At 52.1% G+C, this 22366-nt stretch overlaps 1 long non-coding RNA gene across 1 annotated transcript; it reads left to right on the forward strand.

The window, feature by feature from the left end:
- The first annotated feature begins 963 nt into the window (after nt 1-963).
- LOC120888032 (uncharacterized) lies at nt 964-21351 on the forward strand. Its single transcript, XR_005731486.2, has 2 exons — nt 964-1168; nt 21094-21351. It is a non-coding gene; the product is annotated as an uncharacterized LOC120888032 (long non-coding RNA).
- Nucleotides 21352-22366: the final 1015 nt, after the last annotated feature.

Here is a 22366-nt window from a genome sequence, read left to right on the forward strand (position 1 = left end):
AACAACCTGCTTCAGCAGGTGCACTTTCTAGTCTCTTTGACCTTCCACATTCCCAGTCCCATTGGCTGATCTGAACCTTTATCCCACCTCCCCAAATTCCACCCTAATCCTTATCTGCCTTCCCCAGCAAGTGCACCCCACAGTGATGATCAGAACTGGGCCTTGTGGGTACTGAGTGCTCACTGCTCACTTACTCTGGGGTCAAGACTTCCAGACACAGCTTCATTTGGTCACTGCTGCCCCTAGAGTTGGTCCATGAACATGCCCATCGTATAGAAGAGAACTGACAGTCAGAATTTGGTACTGGCTAACGGAGAACCACAAAGCTAGTGGCAGGTTCTGGACATATGCATTCAAGGGCACTCAATACTGATGGCAAAGACTGATGGGATCTTGTAGGTGTTTGTTTTGTGCCAAGCACTTTCTAAATACTTTCTGTGTGAATTTACTCCCAACAGTCCACTGGGAGAACCACTCACAGTGCACAGGGGGGTTCACTGGTCATGGACACATGAGACCTTAATTCATAATTAGAAATTGTGATAGATGATGGGGAGGGAACCGGGGGGATTGTGTGCACACAAAAGCGGGCCCCCAACAGTTGCACACAGCGCAGAGACATTTACAGAGTGCCAGAAATGCACAGCATGAGGTAAAACCATAGATATCCTTATACACTCATTGTTTCACAAAAATGCCCACGTGCAAAGACTCACTACAACTGTACACACACACACACACACCTACACAGCCAGTAGGGCTGCTAATGTCCACACGTCCTGAGACACAAAAGCACATGCAGGAAACTGCTGGCTCAGTGGGGCAGTTACTGTCACTCAGTGGATGCCTCAGGGGCAGCTCTGGTGCGGGACCCCAGATGTAGGTGAGGTCCCCATCCCACATTCACCTACGGTCACATCCATTCACACTGTCACACACCCAACTTCTCTGTGCTGAGATTCGGCCCAGCCCTGGTCACATGAAGCTGCTGGATGGGGCTTGCTGGGGGTGTGTGTTGGGGATGAGTTATTAGGACCTTGTGCTGTGGGCAGCTTCCCGGACACGGGACGGCATGACTGAGGGCTGACTGCCTGCTGAGAGAGGCTGGGAGAGCAGGCAAGGACCAGCGAGGGGACCGGGAAAGACGGGAGAGAGCGCTCCGCGACAGGTGGGTCCGGTGCATCCGTCTCCATGGATTGGGACCCTAATGGCAATAGTGCTCCCAGAGACTTTGGAGGCTGAGGCCAAAGCGGCAGGCCGGAGAGGTGGTTTGTCCCTCTTTGGGTTGTTATTATTTAGGGGGAACGAGACGGTCACCGCGCGGGAGGCGCTGGACAGACAGACGTGCCGAGGAGGAGGGGGCGCAGACGGACAGACACCCACACGGAGGCGGTCCCGGGGCGGAAGGGCGGAGCGGGTGCAGCAGACCGCGGCTGTCTACAGGGAAACCCTCAATTTGGGGGCCCGGTTCTCCCCCGCTCCCACCACCGCAGCCTCCCCCTCCCGGGCTTGGGTCGGCCCGTCGTCCGCCCCGGCCCGTCCTGGCTGCGAGCGGTGCGGCCGCGCCGGCGGCCGGGGACAAACAACCCTCACGTCGCTAGGCGACGGCGTTCCACAGTCGGTCGCGTCACCGCGTCTGCGCGGGCGAGGGGGGAGCGCGGGGAGACGGCGGCCGCCGGGTGGTTTGTTGACGTTGCCTGGCAACCGCCGCCGCGCTGCCCAGCAACGCCGGCCGACTGTTCGCGTTCTTAAAGGGGCAGGTGCACTTGACTAGTGGCTCTGGGAGACCCAGCTTTTCAGGGAGAGAAGAGGGTTCCTTCCAGGCATTGGGAGGCTGAGTGGATTCGGAGGCTGGTTTAGACACTTCGAGGCAGAGAAAGAACACGAGGCGAGAGCTGTTGTTATTTCAACTAAAGGGTGCGAGGTGTTAGTGTGATACTGATTGCCAGAGTGCACAGATACACGTGTGGGCAGATGTGCATGGGAGTAGGTGGCAGAGATATACGGATAGAGAAAACTGGATTTGAATATCCGCTTTGTGACCTTGACCTGTGACTTCCCATGAGTCTCCTTCCTTCCTGAAGAGGGACTGAAAACATGACACACTTCCAGAATTGTGACTTTATGAAAGTCTGAGGCACTCCATAGTAAGTGCTCTGTACATAATAGGCTTAATTAATTTTGGAATAAATGAAGTGGTTGTTAAGTACTAATGGAGCACTGTGCAATCAATAATGGGGGTGTTGCTTATTAGTGATTTTTTATTATTATTATTTTCTCCACTTGGTAAAGATGTGCATTATAGGATCCTGGCAGATGCAGTTGAAATCCTTGTCCTGTTAAATCCTGGCTGAGTGACCCCAAGCAAGTACCTTGCCCTCTCTTATTCTCTATTTACTTCTCAATGAAACTGGGGAATCCTTCACATTTCTTAGAGTCACTCAAGGGTAACGTCCTGGGCGGGGGTCCCCTGTCTTTGGGCGTGTCAGGTCAGTGCCCCATGTCTATGGCATGACTCATGGCTCTATGTTATGTAAAACTCCTAGATTCTGCACAGAGGGCAGGTTATATAAATGAATTTAATGTGCATCCTACATAGCAGGCCTAGGGAGGGCACCTGGCTTGAGTAAGCCTGAGATTGCCCAACCACTGACTGCTTCTAGGAAGGAGGGCCTGTGAGGCATGGGACACGTGTATACTGTCTCATTCAAAAGAACGTATACCTATGCTGGGGGGGAGTTCTCTCCAGACCCCTATGTAGTTTTTTGTCTTTCTCAGTCTCTGACTTAATGGGTCTCATCTCTCTGCAGCTTTGTGACTCCTGTCTCTGATGTGTCTCTCACCCTCTCTGTCTCTGTCACTGTTTGCTTCTAACCCCCTGAATCCCATTCTATCCCCCTTCTCTCTTATTTTGTTATTTAACTTTCCACTGATTTGTTCCCAGAGAGAGTCTAAGGAGGAGCTGAGCAGCACAGGTCCCCTTGTGAGTGACTGCTCTGTGATCTTGCGGTGGGCCCTCTATTCTCTGGGCCTCTGCTTTTCCCTATCTGCAAAATTACATGGAGCAATAGTGAAGGTGGGCAGGGGTCCTGATCACCCAAAGGACATTGTAAAAGTGGATTTCTCTGATCCCACATTGACAAGCTGTGGGTGAGAATTTCAAAGAAAGAGGCCAAGGATTGATATGTGAGAGAGATACTTCCGGGGTGATTCTGAGCAGCAAGCTGGAATGGATGACCTGGAGCCTCCACACACTAGTTCCAATGCCAAGTTCTGATGTCACATAATAGGTGAGCCTCTAGGGAGCTACGGGGCCATGGATAAAGTCATTCCCCTGCAGGCAGAGGATCCTGAGTGTGGAGGAGCAAAGAAGATAGAGCTGGGGTTGAGGTGGGATCAGAGACAAAGAGGCAGAGATAGAGTCAAAAGGGAGACAGATAGAGAAGGAGAGAGATAAGGGGGGTAAATTTATAGAGAAAAATTTTGTGTCTTCTGCACACCTCCTGAAAATTCACCCTCAAGAAGAGAGGGCCACATCTCCGTGGGCAGGTGTGACACTGCTTAACAGGTCTCTGCAGGCAACACAGGGGTGTGCCAGGACTAATGCTGTGATTTGGTGTGGGAAGCAGATGCCAGGGTGGGAGGTTCTGGGTGCACCCTCTTGGCATGTGACTGCCTGCCCCTAAGCCAGTGTCCTGGCCCAGCATGGGTAACTACTTGACAACTGAGCACCAGTCAGGCAGCATTCTCCCTGTTGGGTCCAGACAACACCCTGCTGGGTGTGGCCGATGAGGGTACACAGGCAAGTAGAGGGCTGGGATAGCTGAGGGCACTGAGGATGTTATGTCTGGATGTGTGAACTTGGACTTGTCTATCTTTGCAGTCCGACTGAGCCTGGAGTTCTTGGGCAAGCTGAATGACCTCCTTGGGTCTCAGTTTCTGCATCTGTAAAATGGGAAAGGTAATGACTTCTATGGGGATGGTGACTAACATAATGGTAACTGTTGCCATTGTTGGCCAACTCTGCAGCTCCAAGTTCAAACACCTCCTGAATCAGATTCCTACTACGCCCTAGTTCAGGTCACCTCTCACGGGGACCATTGTGGCTGCCTCCTGCCTCCGCCCTGTCCTCAGAAGTCTATTCCCCACATACAGCCAGAGGGATCCTGTTGGAATCCATGTCAGCTCATGCCCCTCTTTTTTTTTTTTTTTTTTAAAGTAATTTTTTTTTAAAGAGAGAGTGAGAGAGGAGAGAGAGAGAGAGAGAGAGAATTTTTAATATTTATTTATTTTTTAGTTCTTGGCGGACACAACATCTTTGTTGGTATGTGGTGCTGAGGATCGAACCCGGGCCGCACGTATGCCAGGCGGGCGCGCTACCGCTTGAGCCACATCCCCAGCCCCTCATGCCCCTCTTTTGTTCCCAGGGTTCCCAACTCAGTAAAAGTCAAAGGCCTCCTCACACCACGCACAGTGGTCCCTTAATCTCTCTGACCTCATCTGCTGTCACAACCCATCCCTTGTTCTCTATGCCACACTTGTTTTCTATGCCTCCTGTTCCTCCAGCCCACCAGACATGTTCCCACCTTAAGGTCTTTGCACTTGCTGTTCCTTCTGATCAGGATGCTCAGCCCAGATATCAGTATGGCCTCTTCTTCACCAGCTTCCGGTCTTTGCTCAAATATCTCACTTAGGCCTTGCCTGACCACCTCATTTACAGTGGCAGCCCTCAACCCTCCCTCTCTGCATCCCCAGCATTTCTTACTATCCAGAATACTATATGATTTGCTTTTTTATAGTTATTTATTGTATATTTGTGTGTAGGTAGTCCCCCTCCCCACTCCCAAAGAGTAAGCGCCCTGAGGGACAGAGATGCTTGTCTTGCCCACTGTACTTGCCAGTGCCTGGCATACAGCAGATGCCGTATCTATTTGAATGAATGAAGAATAGTATGTGCCAGGAGTGGTGCTACCAGCTCTAGGTCTGACAATTCACTAAATCATCACAACAGTCCTATTTGCTAAGTGCTGCGTATTAATGTCCCCAATTTTATAGAAATGAAACTGAGAGGGGAAGTCCCTGGGACAGAGTGCGAAGGCCCTGGAGATCAGAGATAGATTATCCCGTCACCAGGGGCGTCCCTGCGGGTCTGAGGGTGCCTCTCTTTAATCGCACCACCTCTGTTTATTTCTGGGGCCCATCCTTGCTCCATTGTTGATTGTGGTCTCTCCTTATTTCTGTGCCTCTGAACAGCTCCCATTGGCCAAAGTCTCCACGTGCGTACCCAAGTTTTGGGCTCCGGGGTCCTGTCTGTTTTCGAGTTGCTGCCTGGGTGCTGGGGGTCTCTGTGTGCTCCAGGCCTCTGGAGGCGAAGGCCGCGGTAGAGAGTGGGGGAGTCTGTGTTCTGCTAGGCTCCGCTGGAAGTCCCGGGCCGGCGGCCTTACAGTCTGCCCTGCCCCCGCGCGGCCGGGCTCACAGCGCGCAGCCCCGGGGCGGGGCGGGGCCTGTTGCCTGGAGACCGATGTTTTGCCTTTGCAAACTGGGTCTCTGGGCCACCGCCGGGAGAGCTGCATGGGAACCGGCGCCCGTCGTGGGAGCCGGCCGGGAGGGGCGCGGGCAGCCCGGGGCCAAAGAGGGGCCCTGGGGAGCCACGTTGGGGAAGGGGAGGAAAGGGACTGGGGAAGGAGGTATGGGACAAATTTCGGGGACACGAAAGAGGGCTGGGAGGCTCGGATTCGGGGACGAGAAAGATGTTTAGGGGTCAGTTTCAGGAAAGGGGAAGGAGTTTGGTGAAGACCGAAAGATCCCAGGGGGAATATGCGCGGAGCCACGAGAAGGGGTTGGAAGGACAGGGACAGAGTAGTGGAGATAGTTTGAGGGAGCGGAAGAGAGACCCAGGGTGGGTGAGCGAAGGAAGGGTGTGGGAAACTGGAAGTTTAGGGAATCATAAGTGGGGGGGTAGTAAGGGCAAGGAGTTCGGGAGGCATTGAACACCCTGGGGGGGTGCGGGTGTAGAGGACAGATAGGTGCGGGGTCGGGAAAGTATTGTAGGGAGTGCGGGGAGGTCGGTGGAGTTTAGGGGGACAAAGATCCCTGAGAAGGCCGAAACCCTCCGGAAACAGGGGTGAATCAGAGCCGGGAGGCTCGCCACTGCCAGACTCCTGGCGGGAGCAGCGGGAGGGGCCCTCCCCGCCCATTGTCCCCGGCTTGGCCAGGACGTCCGGCGACGTCCCTGGGGACGCGCGACGGGTTACGTAACCTTGCCAGGCACGCCAGCTCCTGGGGAAGGGACTGGAGTCGGACTCTCGGGTTCCTCCCACCACCACCCCCCGCCATCCCGAGGGCGGGGCCTGGGTCGGGATCCCGGAGCGTCTCGTGACGTCACGAGGGGCGGGTCCACGCGAGGCGCGAACTGGTTTTCTTGCTCCTTCGCCTCCCGATTGAGAAAGGAGGTTTGGATTTGAGACCGGGGTGGGAGGCTGGTAGGCTTAGCGACGCCCCTGTTGGAGAAGCCCAGTTACCACGGCTTTTAGCCACGAGGGTAAACTGAGTCCCAGAGAGTGCTGACTCCTTTCATTTGATTTGTTCATTTAACAAAGATGCACTGAGCACCTGTCCCGGTTACTGTCGAGGTGAGGGGTCAGTTTCAAGAAAAGGGAAGGAGTTTGGTGAAAACTGGAGTCCTGGATCCCTAAAGTCCCTGGGATGACTCCTTTCCAAACTGTGATTGGTCCCAGCCGCACCTTAGTGCACAGGACAGACCTCGTCCTTCAGCTCCACAGTCCCTATTCTCTGCGTGACTTCAGTCCCAACCCCCCCCCCCCGCACTTCCTATCATTCTCATCCCCCCCACAGGGCATGACTAGAGATGCTGGTCGTAACAGCCTGTTGGAGAATCACTCAGACGTCATACACAGCTGGCTGTGCTGTCACCGAGGTGTGTCCCTGCGATGTCATCAAGCATCCTCATTCTCCCATAAACACCTCTGGGGGCCTTTTTTTTAAAAAAAAAATATTTATTTATTTAATTTTTTTTTTAGTTATTGGCTGACACAACATCTTTGTTTGTATGTGGTACTGAGGATCGAACCTGGGCCGCATGCATGCCAGGAGAGCGTGCTACCGCTTGAGCCACATCCCCAGCCCCTCTGGGGGCCTTTTGAGGGGGCATTGCCCTGCTGCTGATGGTACTTAACCTCCCAGAGGGAGTGATCTACTTCCAGACCCTCCTTCAGAAGGGGCTGAAGGGCCTTCTCAGCCACCATCGCTCTTCCTCCAGCCAGCCTTCCTGGAATCCTCCCTTCTCTCCCCAGGCCCTTGGCATCTGCCCTGGCCTTTCTGATCTCATCCATGTCTCCAATTTTGAGAAACCTTCAGAGTCAGTCCCTGGGAAGGACACAGACCTGTGCATCCCCAAACCCATTTCCCCCTTTCTAAAATAGGTATGACATTGGTGTCTGGCACACATAGGGATGGTGACTCCAGTGGGTTCACTACTATGAGGGACTTAGCACAGAAGGGTGACCTTGTGAGAGCAAAATCAATCCTACTGGCCACACATAAGAAAGAGTTATCATTGGGAAGCTAGGATCAGAGGGAGGAGGGAAATTTATTTATTTTCCTTTTGGGGGATGGAACTTAGAGGCACTCTATCACTGAGCTATATCCCTGGTCCTTTTTATTATTTTATTTTGAGACAGGATCTTGCTGACTTGCTGAAGCTGGCCTCAAATTTGCAATCCTCCTGCATTGGCCTCCAGAGTTGCTGAGATTACAGGTATGTGCCATGTCACCTGGTGAAATGTACTTTTTCAAGGTACATCCTTTTGCATTTATTAAAACAGTAAAGAGCAGGTACCATGCTAGGCTTGGTGGAGCATGCCTGTAATCCCAGTGATGCAGGAGGCTGAGGCAGGAGGACCACAGTTTGAGGCCATCCTCAGCAACTTAGCAAGACCCTAAGCAACTGAGACCCTGTCTCAAAATAAAAAATATAAAGGGCTGGGGAGGTGGCCCAGTGATTAAGCACCCCTGGGTTCATTTCCCAGTACCAAAAAATAACAAAATAAAAATTAAAAAGTAGGGGCTGGGGTTTCAGCTCAGTGGTTGAGGGTTCAATCCTCAGCACCACATAAAGAAATAAATAAAGCAAAGATATTTTAATAAATTAAAAAGTAGATACCATAAAGAAATAATAAGGGCTGGGGATGTGGCTCAAGCAGTAGCGCGCTCGCCTGGCATGCGTGCGGCCCGGTTCGATCCTCAGCACCACATACAAACAAAGATGTTGTGTCCACCGAAAACTGAAAACTAAATATTAAAAATTAAAAAAATAATAATAATAAAAGTTTAAGGTGGTGGACATGATAGTTACCTTTATTTGATCACTACCCAATATATACATGAACTGAACCATCACATTGCACCTCATTTATTTATTTATTTATTTATTTTTAAAGAGAGAGTGAGAGAGGAGAGGGAGAGAATTTTTAATATTTATTTTTTAGTTCTCGGCGGACACAACATCTTTGTTGGTATGTGGTGCTGAGGATCGAACCCGGGCCGCACGCATGCCAGGCGAGCGCACTACCGCTTGAGCCACATCCCCAGCCCCACATTGCACCTCATTTATACAAATGTTATGTAAGAATTAAGTAAACAAATTATTGGGTGCAGTGGCACACACCTGTAATCCCAGCAGCTAAGAGGCTGAGGCAGAAGGATTGAAAGTTCAAAGCCAGCCTCAGCAATGGCCAGGCGCTAAGAAACTCAGTGAGACCCTGTCTCTAAATAAAATACAAAAAAGGGCTGGGGATGTGACTCAGTGGTTAAGCGCCCCCTGGGTTCGATGCCCCTTACCCCTCTCCCCCAAAAGTAAACAAACAAAAATAGAAATTTAAAAATGACCATCTCTAGACTGATTTTGAAACTAGCCTGGAGCCCTTCCACTCTCGATAGCTCCCTCCAGACCTCATCTGAGAAGATCCCACTAACCACCCTCCATCTGGGTGGGACCTGGGCCTCATTCCAGCGTGTCTCCTCTCCCCAGCCACTTAGCCACTTCTGGCCCTTCTTGCCTCCTGACAGTCTCTCAAATCTGCCACTGTCTCCTTCTGGGGCTGTAGCTCAGTGACAGAGGGTTTCCCAGCACATGGAAGCACTGGGTTGATCCCCAGCACAATAAGAACAAAAACCAGCCAAACAAAAATAACAACCCTGCTCCCTTCTCCTTCCCGCCTCCCACACTCTCCACTCCCACTAAGGTTCAGGCCCCCCTGCTCAGTCTACCTCCACTGGCAACCAGGAGTCTTACCCAAGCAGACCTGCCCTGCTCACACCTCGCCCTGGCTCCCCAGGGCTGCTAGGGCCTCCTCACTCTGACCCACCAGGCCCCCTATGGTCTGGTCCAGCCTTATAATTCCTGATCCTAACCACATGATTCCTCTAGCCTTACAGGATACTCCAGCCCTATCCTTCTGCCTGGCCTATGTGTGTGTGTGTGTGTGTGTGTGTCCCCATCCAGACAGCACAGCAATTGGACACCTGGCTGAAGCTTGGTGTCCCCCAGGGATAGGGACCTTATCACCCCTTGAGGCTGCCTCCCATCCATTGCCAAGCTGTTGGGCCTAAATTGTCACTGAACTAACATCTGTCTGGTATAGCCCCCTTCCTGGGCCACACAGGGCAGGGCAGTTCTCTTTCAGAGACCTGAAGTGGCAGTGACAGGAGGAAACTGCAGCACAGATCCTTTGGCCTGACTCCTGCATAGGCACTCATAGGCACTGAAAGTCACAGGATTTGGTAGAGGAAGGGTCTCCGAAGGTTTAATGCCTGGGAGATCTGGCAGGGTTCTGTGTGTCCCCAATGCCTAGAGCTGTTGTGTCTAATCACTGAGTTGGAAGGGAGGTTAGAATCTTAGTGGAATTAGGATTGGTCACCAAAGCACTGGGTCTCAGGCTGAGCCCTGACTCTGGTGACAAAGATCCTAAACTCAGCCACAAAAACCCTGCATCTATCCTCCAGCCTAAGCCCCAACTATGGTCACACAGGATGAACCCTGATGCGAAGGCACACTTTACCCAGATCCTGCGACAAGTCCCCATACCCAAACCTAAGCCTAGCTGCTCTCTGTAGAAACAAACCAAGAAGTCAGACCCTCACTAGAGCATCGCCCTCCAACTCCAGCCCCACGCGCTCAGACTTCCTGTGACCTTCCACCCCCAGGGAAGTTGGGTTTGAGGACTGGGATGGGGAGCAGGAGATTGGTGACACGGGTGGGAAGGAGAACAGGGCCAGGAGTAGGTGGGGGATGGGGATACCATCTGGGGACACAGTTGAGGGACAGGGATTGAGAATGAAAATCAGGATCGGCGGGGTAAGGGGAGTTATGGTCTGGGATGAGGATGGAGGTGAGGCTGCGGCTGGGGCACAGGACCAGGGACCCGGGCAGGCTGGCGGCGGCGGGGAGCTGGGGTCGCAGCTGGAGGCGAGCGTGGCCGCGGGATGGAGTGGGGGCGCGCTGGGGACAGCACCGCTCCCCCTCCGCGGCCTCCCTTCCGCTCCCCGGAAGCGCTGAGTCGTCCTGCCTTATCTGGGGGCCGCTATTTCGGGCTCCGCTCCCAGCGCAGCGACTATTTTTAGCGGCGCTGGGGTAAAAATGGACGCAGCGCCGCGCGGGCTCCCGAGGCCGTGCGCGCCCCACGCGAGCCCCGCGGCCGGGGGCGCGCCTGAGTTCCCGCTCCAGGCGGGTCCGCCGCCCGGCCGCCCGCACCGCGCACGCCGCTCGCTCCCTGCAGCCGGAGCCTGGCCGCCGCCGCGCCGCGCGGAACGTTCCAGGGACTTCGGGACGCTTGGGCCCGGCGCCGGCTGCGCGCTGTGGCGGCGGCGCTGCGCCCCCTGGCGGCGCCCGCGGGGACGGCGGGCAGGAGCGGGGCCCCGCGCGCCCCACGGGAACTTTCGACGAGAATTAATTCGAATGCGTTGCAAGGGACGATCATTCCGCGTGAGCTTGGATACCCCCCGGGTTGGGGAGCTCTCAGAAAACTGGGAAGTTTGTTTTTTTGTGCCGTTGAGGTGGAACCCAGGGCTGCCCTACCACTGAGCTGCAGCCCCAGCCCTTTTTTTGTTTGGTTCAGGGTCCAGACTGACCGAGAACTTGGGATCCTCCTGCCTCAGCCTCCCGAGCCGCAGGGATTACAGACGTGTGGTAATATTTGTCCAGCCTTTCGAGATCTATTTGTCAAGGGCCTGCTGGTGTGTGGCTCCGTGCTGTGGGGACAAGAGCAAGTAGTGAACGAGACCAAGATCCCTGCGCTCATGGGGCAGCTGTTCCACTGCCCGGGGCAGGGGCAGAAAGTAAATCCCTGTGACTTCAGATTGTTTTAAGCACCGTAGAGCAAGTAAAATAAGATGACGTTAAAATAAAGGGGAAGGATGGACTGTGGCTCGGTGCAGAGCGCTTGCCTGGCCTGGTGACGCCCCAGTCCATGTCTTGCTCCTGGAGGTAGGAGCCTGGAGAGGGACCAGCTGGGGGCTGAGCTTGCAGAAAGTAGCTGAGCTCCCACCCGCGGCTCTTCCCTTCACTTTGGTCCCCTCCTGTGCCTGTGAGCGCTTTTCCTCTCTCCCAGCATATAGACGCCACTCATTTTTATTAGATTTTTTTTAGAGAGAATTTTTAATATTTATTTTTTAGTTATCGGCAGACACAACATCTTTGTTTGTATGTGGTGCTGAGGATCAGAACCCGGGCCGCACGCATGCCAGGCGAGCGCGCTACCGCTTGAGCACATCCCCAGCCCCTTTATTAGATGTTGATGGACATTTAAGGAATAATGGCTGCCATCTGTTCCGCACCTACTCAGCGCCTAGCCATGGGAATTGCCGCCTTGGCATATCCGTTGGATGCTGACCCTTACCGCGTTCCCAGAACCCCTAGCCCATGAGGAAACTGTTTCCCCATCTCTGTCATCTCCTACCTGCACTGGTGCCTGTGACATTTCCAACCCTCTGCCAATACTATCCAGCCTGTCCTTTGGGAAACTCCCCCATTCTAAACTTCAGCTCACCTGGTTGTCCCGGGACTCCCCATTTTTCCTGTCCAGGGAAGGCTATGTGACCCAGGCCCAACCAGTCAGCACATTCTGGTTTGTCCGCCCTCTGACCACAGTGATTGGATCAGGGTTAGGCAAGTGACCCAACAGTGCCCAGTTAATGATGGCTGTGGGACCATTAGGCAGGAGACCTCTTGGATTGCCAAGAAGGTGGGCTGTGAGCCTAGAGCTTCTAAGACCATCTTTCCTATCTGAAGGAGGGCCTGCCCAAGTGGGAAAAATGTACTGAGAAATAGGGACAGTGACTTCATATCATTATGTAGGACCCTGGATCCAGCTGCGACTGAAGCTGGTTACTATTTTATTTATTTATTGTACTGGGGATTTAATCCAGGGGTGTTTTACCACTGAACTACTTGCTCAGCCCTTTCCATTTTTTTTTTTTTTTAATTTTGAGATAGGGTCTGTCTAAGTTGCTTAGGGCCTCCCTAAATTGCTGGGGCTGGCCTCAAATTTGCAATCCTTCTATCTCAGCCTCCTGATTGGCTGGGATTACAGGCATGGGCCACCACACCCAGCACTACTTTGGAGAGTCAATACATTTTCCTAAACTAGTTTGCATCTGAGGATGAGAGATCCCTGATTAATTCACTGTCCCTCTCCATGATCCACAAGAACCGGTTCTGGGGCTGTGTAGCTCAGTGGTAGAGCGCTTGCCTAGCATGTGTGAGGCACTGGGTTCCATCCTCAGCACCACATAAAAATAAATAAATAAAACAAAGCCATGCCGTCCATACACAACTACAAAAAAAACAAAAAAAAAACCAGTGGTCCTGACACTCCTCACTACCCCTGCTCCTTGGGTATGCAAGGTTGTGCCCTGAGGCAGTGACCCTGTGAGGCCTGGGCTGGTTGGGACTTTTCAGGTCTCCTGAGGGGATGCATCTGGGCTCTTTCAGGATCAGGCATCTCCATGTCCCCAGGTGTCCTCTTGCCTGAGAACCTGAGCTCTGAGGACACACCCACAGTCATGGCTGGCTACTGGTAGCAGCTTAGCTCGGTCGGCGGCAACCAAGCACCATAGATGGGATGGCTTCAAAATGACAGGAATTCCTGGCTCCAGTTCAGAGGCTACAGTCTCCTCGCGGGGGCCAGCACGGGGAGAGCGCATCCGGGTCAAGGTCTGCCCTTGTCTCATCCATAGGAGCTAAGGCTGGAGTCTCTACAGAAGTGGTGGCAGGGGACCTCCCACCAGGGAATGACCCCACCACCCTGAAATGGGACTCATTAGGATTTCAAAGACAGGCTAAAGCACAGGGTGAATCATCCAAAGCATTTCTTAGGGGACTTGAAGAGTGGCCTGCAGCAGGTCCTGGTGATGGACATCGAGAGCCAGAGGCTCTGGGTGGGTGAGTGTGTCCGCGGCTAGGGCTCAGGGCTGCCTGACATGAGGGCCTGAGGCTCTGGCTCAGGTCGGGGCCAGTTTCTTTCATGTTTTTGAGGCCACAACATCAAACCCTTATCAGCACCTGGGAATGTTCCAGGCTTCTGCTGGGGACATGGGTGCTGGGAAAAACCAGCTGATGGAAGGTCACAGAGGTCAAGGCTTTCTGTGATTTTTCAGTCAGGACACAGGAAGAAAGCAAGGGGAGGTGTGGGGACTGCATCAGCCTTCTGGTGACCACCTCTGTGTGGTGGCATGAGAGCTCCCTGTGGTTTCTTTTATGAGGGCACTAATCCCATTTGTGGGGGCCCCACCCTCAAGACTCAGCCACCTTCCAAAGGCCTCCGCCTCCAAGAGCATCACATGGGGTTGGGGTTTCCACAATGAACCTGGGGGACATAATCCTTTGGCACTGCAGTGAAGGTGACCCAAAACACCTTCCACCTCTCCTGGTCAGGACCCCAGCTCCACCTGAGCATGTGGCGTCTGGCTGCACCTGGACCCTGGGTCTAACCACATCCGGAATGCCTCCCCCTGGGAGTCACACAGGGTTTCACCCTGACCTCAGCGGCTCCCAGAACACCTGTGCCTTTGCCCCACCCCACGATTCCCAGTTCAGGCACCACCCTGCCGTCACCTAGACTGGAGGCCTGGATCTCTTCCTGCCTCTGGTCTTCCACAGCTCATCACTCATCTCCATTCTGACATTTAAGGATTTCATGTGTCCCCCCCATCCCACCTCACCCTTCCCAGCCTCCTTCCTGGTCTCCCTCCCCAATCCTGCCCACTCCTGTCCAGAGAGAACTTGCTAAATTGCAGACCCACCCTGTCAAACAGGTCCCTCTCCTACTCAGAGCCTGCTGTGGCTCCCTAGTGCTCCATTCCTCTGACCCACAGGACCCTAGGTGGCCTGAATGCGGCCACCTTCTTTGATCCTATCTCTCTCCCTCCACCCTCACTCCACACCAACACCATCAACTCTGCCCTCAAACCATTTCCAAACTGTGTGCCGTTCCCAAGTGCGCCTCTGCCTCTGAACCCTGGACTTTTCCTGTTCTTCCCCATCTACTGGGCACTTCCTCACTTTTCAAGGTTCAGCTCAACATCGTCCCCTACAAGAACCCTGCAGAGCCTGGGTTGGGAGCAACTGTAATCCCAGTGGCCCAGGAGGCTGAGGCAGAGGATCTGAGCTCAAAGCCAGCCTCAGCAATTTAAGGAGGCGCTAAGCAATTTAGCAAGACCTTGTCTCTAGGGGCTGGGGTGTGGCTCAGTGGAAGAGCCCTTGCCTGGCAAGTGTGAGGCAACGGGTTTGATTCTCAGCACCACATATAGATAAATGAATAAAATAAAGGTCCATCAACATCTAAAAATTAATAAAACAAAAGACCCTGTCTCTAAATAAAGCATAAGAAGGACTGGTTCAGTGGTTAAGGGCCCCTGGGCTCAATCCCTGGCACACACAAAAACAAACAAACAAACAACAACAACCATCCCCCCACTCCAGCCCCACACACCGGGCCCCGTTGAGTGGGGCTTGTTCCCTGGTGGACCATGCACAAGCCCTCAGCACAGATGACCCCATTCAGTTCCCCTAACGTCCTGAGAACAGGAACAAACACTTCTGGTTCCTAGATGAAGAATGAGGGTCCCAGTCGGCAGGGCTCATCAGTGCACCTGTGGACGGGAAGGAGCACTGGAACTCAGTACCTCCTGCAGCCTGGATCCTCTGGCTGGGGAGGTTATCCATCTCAGCATTGTGAGTTTGTTTGCTTTTGTTATTTGTGGTGCTGGGGATGGATTCCAGGGCCTCATGCATGAAGGGCAAGTGCTCTACCACTGAGCTGCACCCACGCTCTTAGCTTTATTGACTTGAGTAATGTTGTCCGTAGAGGCACGTGTTTGCAGTATCTGGATAAAAAATTAAACCCCATATCCAGGGTGGCCACAGAGTCCTGGCTGTGATACTGTGGTCTTCCTCAGTGAAGTAGCTTCCTCTCCAGGTGTGGAGGAGTCAGGGACTGCAGAGCATCCTGCACAGGCCGCATTTGCCTGCACACACTTGTGTCTAGATGGTTCCAGAAGCTCCCAGTGCATCTGCGGATTCACAAATGTCCCCCTAGTACGCCAAGTCCTCCCAAATGAAGAACACAAATCCTGTGAGCCAGTGCTCTCCATGAGAAATAGGGTGCAGGCCACAAGTACAATTGCATTTATTGATTTTTGGAAGTGGGGGGTCTCACTGTGTTGCCCAGGTTGATCCTGAGCTCCTGGGCTCAAGCGATCCTCCCGCCTCAGCCTCTTGAGTTGCTGGGATTACAGGTGTGCCCACCGAGCCTGGCTTTCATTCTACTTTTCATTTATTTAAATTTTGAGACAGGGTGGAGCATATTGGTGCACACCTGTAATTCCAGCACTCAGACGCTAGGCAAGAGGATTGCAAGTTCAAAGCCAGCCTCAGCAACTCAGCAAGGCCCTAAGCAACTCAGTGAGACCCTGTCTCTAAATAAAATATAAAATGGGCTGGGGATGTGGCTCAAGTGGTAGCGCGCTCGCCTGGTGTGCATGCAGCCTGGGTTCGATCCTCAGCACCACATACCAACAAAGATGTTGTGTCTGCCGAGAACTAAAAAAAAATAAATATTAAAAATTCTCTCTCTCTCTCTCTCTCTCTCCTCTCTCACTCTCTCTTTAAAAATAAAAAATAAAATAAAATATAAAAAAGGGCCGGGGATGTGGCTCAGTGGTTAAGTGCCCCTGAGTTCAATCCCTGATACAAAAAAAAGAAAAAAAAGATTTGGTTGCTTACAATGTATGTCCTTGAACAAAAACCTAACCTCTCTGTTCCTTAGTTTCCTCCCTATAAAATGTATTTAACCAGATAAGTCATCTCAGAAGGTTGTGTTGTAGACTAATTGAGACTCAATTAACTTTTCTATTTAACATTTTAACATAAGACTGGAAGTCTTTGCAAATTCTATAAGACAAGAAAAATAAACGGATGTGAAGATTGGAAGGTGGGTGGTAAAACTGCCTTTTAGACCATTTTTAAGAAAAACCTGAGAATCTACAAAGTATCTTAGGAGGAGAATTTGCCCAGGTTGCCTTTAGAGGATTAGTCGACTTTACTCAAAATCATTAATCAGCTAAAAAGTATAAGGAGTCAGGAAACTAGAAAAGCGCCGTTTGCTTGTACAACGGTGACTCCGATTTTGATCTTGACCCTGAGCCTCCTCTCGCCTACTTGACATTACCCCTGGGTTGCCTCCAAGATTCCTCCAACCCTATGGTGCTCATCGAAAGTTCTCAAGCTTCTTCCCAAGACTGCTGTGCTGGCGCAAGTGGCTGCCAGTCCACCAGGACCCCCAAGCCCAAGCCCCTTCCTGATGCCTGTCACCTGGTCCTTTCTGCTCCATCCTTGCTCTCCCTACAATCCACTCTGCCACAACCTCAAGGCTCTGCATGGTCTGTCTGTCCCTGAATTGTGAAGCCTCCTTTGTCACTACTGTCACCCTTGCTTCCTCTGCTCCTTCTTCAAACTCACTGAAGGATTTCCTACCCCAGGGCTTTTGCACATGTGGCTTCTCCTGCCTTGGAAGCTCTCCAGCAGATTTCCAGTTACCTGTAGAGTCTCCTCCTAACTCCTCCTTTGACAAAGGAGCCCCCTCTGGCCCCCCACCCCTGTTCAAACAGCACCCCCATGCTCTTGTCCTTGTGATACCAGGTTCGTGTGATGATTTTTTTAGAGATTCCTAAACTTTTTGATCACAGCTGCCTTATGTTTTTTTTTTTTTTCTCTTTTTGGTGTGTGTGTGGGGGTAAACCCAGGGTGCTCAACTCCTGAGCCACATCCCTGCCCTATTATTTTTTTGAGACAGGGTCTCCCTAAGTTGCTGAGGCTGGCTTTGAACTTTCCATCCTCCTGCCTCAGCCTCCTGAGCTGCTGGGATTACAGGTGTGGGCCACTGTGCCTGGCCTCCCAATGTTCTTACCAAAGGACCCCAAAGAGTTTTTGTTGATGTAGGTGGTAGCTATCATTTATTGCATTTAGAAAATAAAACTAAGCAATTTAAGGAATATGTATTGATTTGCTTAAAAATAAACTCTCCTGTAGTGTGACATATTTTAATGAAAAAATTACCATCTTTTCAAAAATTAGTGAGAAAGTTGTTGTCTGCATACATACACATATGTATTATATATGCAAATACGTGTTTATATCTATATGTTTACATGCTTTTAGTTTTCATACTGGGGATTGAATCCAGGGGTGCTCTACCACTGAGCTGCATTCCTGGCCCTTTTTAACTTGTTTTTCTTTTCTTTCTTTTTTCTTTTTAGTACTGGGAATTGAACCCAGGGAGTCTTAACCACTGAGCCACACCCCCAGCCCTTTTTTATATTTTATTTAGAGACAGGGTCTCACTGAGTTGCTTAGCGCCTGGCTGTTGCTGAGGCTGGCTTTGAACTTTCCATCCTCCTGCCTCAGCCTCCTGAGCCACTGGGATTACAGGCCTGCGCCACCGCACTGGGCTCTTTTTAATTATTTTTTTTATTTTGAGGCAGGATCCTGTTTGCCCAGGCTGACCTTCAACTTGTGATCCTCCTGCCTCGGCCTTCAGAGTCACTGGGATTACAGGTGTGCACACTGCACCTGGCTCATGATAACAATGGTGACCTCGTAGGGGAAGGGCTCTTGTGCTGCACTTTGAGAATCACCCCACCCCACCAACTGAAGGCCTCTGGGGCTGGGTGACCTCAGCATAAGAATCAGTCCTTTCTGCAGGCAGGGTACCTGGGACCCTCACTTAGTTTCTGAATCTTGGCTTCTTCTAACACTGGGAGTGTAAGGGACCGGCGAAACGTCGGAGGAAGAGACCACAAGAGACCGGCTTCATGCAATAAGCATAAGGGGATTTTTATTGAGGATCCTGATTCAGTGCGCTGAGGCTCCAGGCTCACTCAGGAAGATAGAGCAGCCCAGAGCCCAGAGCAGGGGTTGAACATGCTTAAGTACACTTTTTGGGAAGGGCGGGAGACTTTGCATACCTCAGAACAAATCATCACGAGGTGCAGGAAAATTGAACAACAACTCTAATACATGATTAGCACATTCATTGGCAGGAACAGGTGGGGGGGTGATTGATCACTCCTAAGTGGGGTACACATTCAAACTGATTGGTTCGGGCCCTGTATGCTTATGTGACAAACTGCACAGGGCCCTAGGCTAAATGGCCAGTAGGGGATGTCTTAACTATCTCAGGAATTTCAGGTTCTGGGTGTAGCAGAGGAATTTAACAATACCTAGTCTTTCACTTTTTAATTCAGGCTTTGCAGTTTAGAAACTTTACAATGCCAGGTCTTTTACATTTTAATTCAGGCTTTGCAGTTTAGAAACTTTACAATGCCAGGTCTTTTACATTTTAATTCAGGCTTTGCAGCTTAGAAACTTTACCCTTTCAGGAGGATGCGGAATGGAGGGGCACTCTAATGCACAATACACACCTGCTATTTATCCTTCTGGAGAAGGCCACCTTCTTCTTCCTTTTATTTTTTTTAAGAGAGAGAGAGGAGAGAGAGAATTTTAAAAATATTTCTTTTTTAGTTCTTGGTGGACACAACATCTTCGTTTGTTTGTGGTGCTGAGGATCGAACCCAGGCCGTAAGCATGCCTGTATTTTATTTAGAGGCAGGGTCTCACTGAGTTGCTAAGCTCCCCAAGTTGCTAAGGCTGGCTTTGAACTCCCGATCCTCCTGTCTCGGCCTCCTAAATGGCTGGGATGACAGGCGTGCACTCTTACTAATACTTTTTATGCATGTAGTTAATTCCTCCTGAGGCCTGTCCTGTGCTGTGCTAGGGACATGGTGATGACATAGTGGTCCTGGCTCAGCCCTCCTGGGGCTCCCAGGTGGATTTTTAATTTGTGAGGGACTGCTCCTGGTCTTCAAGGGTGTATGAGTTCTCAAAGGCTGAGAAGGTAGGGAAAGGCAGTTTAGGGAGTGGGAAGAGCATGCAGAGTCATGAGGAATAGAGGAGACACGCTCTGGAATGCTCAGGGTCCTCTACCTCCAAAGCGCCTCTATTCCGTTAGTGAGAAACAGGGGTGCATCTCTGGTTTAACTTCTTTCTTTCCCAACCACTCTTTTTTTTTTTTGTTTAAAGACTTCCTCAAGTCTGGGCTCTTTGGTGAAAGTCCCACCTCTGAGCCAACCTCACTGTCCCATGCTGCAGTCCTTCGGTTTCACCGCATATCCACCCACGTCCTATTCACTTAGGATGTCCCAGCAAAAAAAGGCGTCCAGGAGGGCACAGGGTCGGGTCCAGGCGCCTCCACTGTCCCCATCCGGGGGCCTCCGCTTGGGCCCGGGTGAGTCAGCCCCTGGCGGCTCCCGCGTCATACCGGCCGCTCGGCTCCGCGCTATTTCGGGCGCGGGGCGCTATAAATAGAGGCTCGCGGAGCCGCGCCGCCCCCCTCCGCTCGGGCCCCCTGCGTCCCCGGCCCCGCCGCGATGGCCGGGCCGCGCGTCACCGCGGCTAAGTTTAGAGGCGGCGGGGACACCGTCCTGGTCACCGTGCCCCGGCCGCGCCTCCGCCCCCGGGGCCGCGGGCTCCCCAGCCCTTCCGGGGCGCAGAGGGGACCCGGGCTGGGACCCGGCGGCCCGCGCGGCCCGGGGCGGCTGGACCTCGGACTTGGGGTCTGGAGCGAGGACGCGGCTCCGCGCTGGGGGCGCGGGAATCGGAGCTGGTCCCGCCGGGACCCGGCGACGCACCCGGCTTCCCGGGCCGGGGTCCCGCGTCGAGCGCCAGGTTGCACCGCCAGAGCCACCCGCCGGCCCCTAGCCCGCCGCTGACAGTGACGCTAACCGGGGCGGCGGACTCTGCAGCTCCCGAGTGGCGGGAAACGCTCGGGGCGGGACAGGGCGGGACCGGGCGGGGACCGCCGCCCTCCCCGTGTCGTCCCGGCGCTTGTGCCCGCTCCCGGGAGCCCGCAGGCAAAGCCTCTCGTGGGGCGCCGGCGCCCCCTGGCGCCAGCGGCAGGAGTTGCGCTGCAGGGTTGGCAATGCCATTCCCAGCCCCGGGGACCGAGTCCTGCCGGGTTACCTGGGGGCCCCCAAGGACACTGATTCCTAGTACTTCTTTAGACCACTCGGGGCTTGGTTCTCTCGTCTTTCCAATGAACTAATGATGCCAGGGCCGGGTGGCCACAGGAAGTGGGCTGCACAGCTGCCCCAGTGCCTGTCGCAGCGCAGGGCACACCCTCGGTGCTCAGTACTTAGAATCAAGAGGTGAGCGAACCGGGCCATCTCAAGACCGGACTCTGGACTTACTGAACCCTCAGTAACTGCAGATGGCAAGCTGAGGCTGCGGTGGAGAAGTGGCTTTCCGTGGGGCTCGGCCTCTGTGGGGTTCATTCACACAACACTGGGTTCAGAAGCGCCTAGCGAGGAACTGTGACCAGGTCAAAGGCTACTTATTTATTTGAAAAATCCTAACAATAATCCCTCCACTGCAGATCAAGTCCAGTTCTAAGCACTTTCACGTGCTAATTCTTCACGTGTTAATTCCTCTTAACACTTGTATTGTTGTTACACCCATTTCAGAGATGAACAGACTGACCAAGAAATGAGTTGCTGGCTCAAGGTCATGCTGCTAATTAGTGATCCTGGAGAAAATGACACCTACGGATGAGACTGTGAAGAGAGGAGAATCAGTCGGGTCAAAACTCTTCTTAGAGGCCACCCAGAAGTCAGAGAGAAAGAAGAGCAATTACTTCTAACTTTGCAAGGAAAAGAACTAAGAACCCAGAATTCCAGATTCCAATCGTGAGAATAAAAGAACAAAAGAGATTTTTCAAATGAGCACAACTCAGAAAATTACTATTTACAGATACCCTCTCCAAGAATTAGTAGGGAGTAGGTCGGGGGTTTGGCTCAGTGGTAGAACATTTACCTAGCATGTGTGAAGCCCTGAATTTGATTTCCAGCACTGCAAACACACACACACACACACACACACACACACACACACACACACGAATTAGTAATAAAAATACTCTAACAAGAAATAAAATGAGCTGGGGAAGAAGAGCACACCTGTAATCCTACTTATTGAGGAAGCTGAGGCAGTGTGAGACCAGCCTCAGTAACTTAGTGAGACCCTGTCTCAAAAGGTAAAAACGAGGGCTGGGGCTGTGCCTCAGTGGTAGAGCACTTGCCTAGTACATGTGAGGCACTGGGTTCGATCCTCAGAACCACGTAAAAATAAACTAAATATATGGTGTCCATCTACAACTAAATATATATATATATGTGTATATATATATATATATATTTACATATATATGTATATATATTTTTTTTTAAATTTTTTAAGTGCTCCTGGGTTCAATCCTCAATACCAAGGAGGGAAGGATTGTCATGTCCCCAAAAGAAATGCTTAAGTCTTAATCCTGGTATCTTGGGAAGCAACCTTATTCAGAAACAGGGTCTTTCCAGAGGTACCCAAGTTAAAATGTGATATTGGGGTGGGAGGGTAGGCCCTAATTCAATATAAATGATGTCCTTATAAAATGGGAAAATTTGGACAGAGGGCCGGACCCACAGTTGAAAGGCTGACCTGGGGGTGGGTTGGGGTGGTCATCTGTGAGGAGGCATGGAGCAGAGAGACCAATGAGCTCAACAGAAATGTCCAAAATAGGTGTGCATGTTGGAAATTTGATAGGTGACAGAGGCATGATGTCAGAGTAGTGGGGAAAGGGCTGGCCTTTGGTACAATTGGCTACATCTATCCTAAATCCTTACCTCAGTGCATTTTCCAAAATAAATCTGCTATGGAGTAACGATGGAAACATAAAATCAAAACTGGGGAATGTTT

This window comes from Ictidomys tridecemlineatus, chromosome 15 (assembly GCF_052094955.1).
Source record: "Ictidomys tridecemlineatus isolate mIctTri1 chromosome 15, mIctTri1.hap1, whole genome shotgun sequence".
Classification (NCBI taxonomy): domain Eukaryota; kingdom Metazoa; phylum Chordata; class Mammalia; order Rodentia; family Sciuridae; genus Ictidomys; species Ictidomys tridecemlineatus.